Below are 4,060 nucleotides of genomic sequence, written 5' to 3' on the forward strand. Positions count from 1 at the left end.
GGAAGTGAGGAAAGGATTGATCCAAGGAAAAAAATCCAATGATTATGCAAATAGAATTGTTCTAAGCTTCAAAGCCTATAGAAAAAGCAATTGTTGGGGCAGCTAGGTGATGCAGTGGATAGAGCACCTGCCCTGAAGTCAGGAGGACCTGAGTTCAAATCCAGCCTCAGACCAAACACTTGACACTTACTAGCTATGTGACCCTGGACAAGTCACTTAACCCCAATTGCCTAAAAAAAAAAGCAATTGTTATTAGTCTGTGGGAGTAGCAAATGGGAGATCAGAGTATTAAGAGTAATTTGAGGAGGGAGAAGACATTTACAAGGCTTCAGAGAAGCCTTCCTGGAGGATGCCTCAACTGCTCTGGGGCTCGAAGAAAGAAAAGGACTTTAGTCAATGCTGATGGGGAGTAAAGGATGCCAAGCATGGGGGCCTGTGTGAGTAAAGGCATGGTGGTGGGAGAGGGTAAGTAGAGAGTAAGTAGTTCATCGGCTCAATTCAATCCAGGGCTAACAGACAGGGGGCAAGATTTGGTAAGTTAGCAGGAGAGGTAATCAGAGGGTTAGCAGGAAGAAATGGCCAAGGGCATGGTCTGTGAATCAGAGGACTTGAGCTTTCAAATCCTGGCACTCCATAGCCTAGGGAAGTGAAATCTCCTGAAACCTCAGTTTCCTCATGTGTAAAATGAAGGGATTGGACTGGATGACCTCCAAGGTCTCCTTGCTGTTGTGATATTTTATATTCTAATGTCCCTTCCATCTCTAATTCATATTTTATGAATATTCCCGACCCCCTTAGCACACACTGCGCCCCCCTCACACACAACAAACAAACAAAAATAAACAAACAAAACAATTGAATGGGTGGGCCTAACCAAGTGCTTGTCAGAGATGGAAAGGCCCTTGCAATATTGGATGTCAGGGTTGGTAGGGTCATAGGTCATAGAATGGCAGAGCTGAGAGGATCCTCAGGACATAGAAGGTCAGTCCTGGGAGGGACCTTCAACCATAGACTGGCAGCACTTGAAGGGCCCACAGTGTGTGAATGGACAGAGCTCTAAGGATTCTCAGACACTCAGTGTTGCAGCTGGGAAGAAACTTGGCCAAGCTTGCAGAGCTTGTGATGGGGATGGCAGCTTCTCTTTGTGGAGTGCATGAGCCTCCTGGGAGTGGAACTCAGACCAAGGATAAAGGTATGCATTCCCTACTATCTATGATTCTTTATTCCCAATTAATGCCACCCTCTTCCCCTTGGCATTTAGCCTGTGATAGAGGAGTGTGTTTGATGCAAATACAGTCCATCTAATCCTGGAATGAGGCCCTCCCAGCAATTATTAGTAATAAATGAATAAATAAAGTAAAAATTAGCTTCCTGCCATAGTAAAACTGCTGCTAGTTGGTTTGGCTTCCTGTGTGGTAGTCACAGTGATAAACTCTGAGAATAGAAAAAGAAGCCAAAAGAAAAACAGTCCCTGCCCTCCAGGAGCTTACATTCTAATGGAAAAACTCAGCACCCCAGAAGAAGCTGTAGAGTAGGCACAGGGAGGGAGGTGGGTCAGGGAGAAGGTGTGTGAGGGTGTGGTGGAAAAGAAAGTCCTGAGAGACAGGAACAGAGCCCTGAGAAGAATGAAGGAGTGAAAATGGCTGGCTTGGGCCCTTCCTTAAAATGGAAGCTCAGGCAGGAACTGATCAATCAGAGGAAGGGATTGCAGAATGGAGACATGTTCCAGGTGAGAAGGTTGCTGGGTGATGCTGGAGAAAGAAGTCCAGAGAGTCAGGAGCAGCACCTGGAGCATTTAGTCTCCTCCCTCTGTACAAAGAGGAAGGGAGACCATACAGACTCTTAAAGAAATGTTAGAAATTGGTACAATTCATAGATCCATTGTTTTAGGAGTGGATGTAGTGGAAGAAATTCATCCCTCAGTGGGCAACCTTCAACCTGCTCCTCACAAGACTTGGCAGAGGATCTTAGAGCTCAAACTGGGAAGGACTTTAGAGCCATGGAGGCCAGCCACCTCCTTTTACAAGTGAGGTAAATGAAGCCTAGAAAGGGTAAGTGATTTACCCAAGGTCACACAGGTACCTAGCATCAAAGGCATCATTCTTTTTACTGTGTAATTCTGGGTCTCAGGGAGCCTTTTCCCCCATACCTATGGTTTCCCCAAGGAATATAAAGATTTGGCATCTGTCTAAGACCTAGACTCTACATATTCACAAAAAAAGGTTAAAGGACTACTAGTTACCAATCAATGTAACAACGCAGCAAATATAGGGCAAGAGTCATTTCACCTGACAGAAAATGCGAAGTTCAAAGGATGAGCTTAGTGAACATAAATGATGAACATGACCATAGTGCTGGGCACTTAATAAATTTCTGTCTGATTAATTGGGCCTATAAATAGTTAAGACAGTTCTTTTTCCATTTCCATGGGTCTCTACTTGCCTAAGGGTTGAGATTCTCCTTCACCAGAGGGAAAGCACTTGGGGTAGAGTCCATCCCATTGCCTCTGGTGGGCCCCACCTTCCCAGGGACTTCCATCTCTAGACTGATGGTACTCATCCTTCCCTCTCAATCCACAATGAACCTTTGCATGATCTACCCCACAGGGTTTTAGGGAGAGTAGAGGTTTATAAACCTCAAAGTCTAGAGAGATGAAAGCTATTACTAGTTTTTTATCATTCTCCTTATGCCTCTGTTTTCGCATGATCATTGTTTGAAGTGTCTGGCTCACTGATGGAAAGCCAGCCCCCAATTTAAACTCTGCCACTAGAGAGCTTGGGCTGCCTTTTGTTGAGTGAGGCTGTACTGTCTTCTGGTGGCCAGAAGACTGATCATTCTTCGGATAAAGGGTGCCAACCAGCAGGGAATGTTTCCCAATCCATTCCAATCAATAAGCATTTGTTAAGCTCCTGGTATGTTCTAGGCACTGGGGCTACAAATACAAAGAATGAAATAACCCCTACTCAGAAGAGCCAAGAAATATGGGAATAAATCAAGTTTTTTTTTAATGATAAGCAGTATCTATCTAAAACCATCAGCAAGCATTATATGTAATGGGGATAAGCTTAGAAGCATTCCCAATAAAGTCTGGGTTGAAATAAGGATGTGCATTATCACCACTATTATTCAATATTGTACTAGAAATGTTAACTTTAGCTATTGCTAAAGTTAACATTGCTAAAGTTAACATTGCTAAAGAGAAGAAAAAGAAGTTGAATGAATTAGAATTATGCAATGAGGAAACAAAACTATCACTCTTTGCATATGATATGTTATAGTTAGAGACTCCCAGAGAATCAACTAAAAAATTACTTCAAAAATTAACAACTTTAGCAAAGTTGCAGAATATAAAATAAATCCACATAAATCAACATTCATTTTTATAAGATTTTGAGTTCGAATTTTTTGCCTCCTTCCCTTGCCTCCTGCTTCTCCAAGATGGGAAGAAATCTGATATATGTTGTACATGTGCAATCATGTTAAACATTTCCACATTATCATGTTGTGAAAAAAAGAAACATGAACAAAAGAGAAAGACAATGAAAAAATGAAAATAGTGTGCTTTGATCTGCATTCAGATTTCATAGTTCTTTCTCTGGATGTGGATAGCATTTTCTATGATGAGTCTTTTATAATTGTCTTGGATCATTGTATTGCTGAGAAGAGCTGTGTTAATCATAGTAGATCATCACACAATGTTGTTGTTACTATGTACAGTGTTCTGGTTCTGCTTACTTCACTCAGCATCAGTTCATGTAAGTCTTTACAAGTTTTTCTGAAATCTGCCTATTCATCATTTCTTATAGCACAATAGTATTATGTTACATTAATATACCACAATTTTTTCAGCCATTCCCCAATTCATAGGCATCCCCTCAATTTCCAATTTTTGGCCACCACAAAAGAGCTGCTATAAATACCTTTGTAGATGTAGTTCCTTTTCCCTTTTTATTATCTCTTTGGTATATAGACGTAGTTAATGGTGTTGCTGGATCAAAGGGCACGCACAGTTTGATAGCTTTTTTGGACATAGTTCCAAATTGTTCTCCAAAATGGTTGC

Source organism: Vombatus ursinus, unplaced genomic scaffold (assembly GCF_900497805.2).
Source record: "Vombatus ursinus unplaced genomic scaffold, bare-nosed wombat genome assembly UNPS02004099.1, whole genome shotgun sequence".
NCBI lineage: Eukaryota > Metazoa > Chordata > Mammalia > Diprotodontia > Vombatidae > Vombatus > Vombatus ursinus.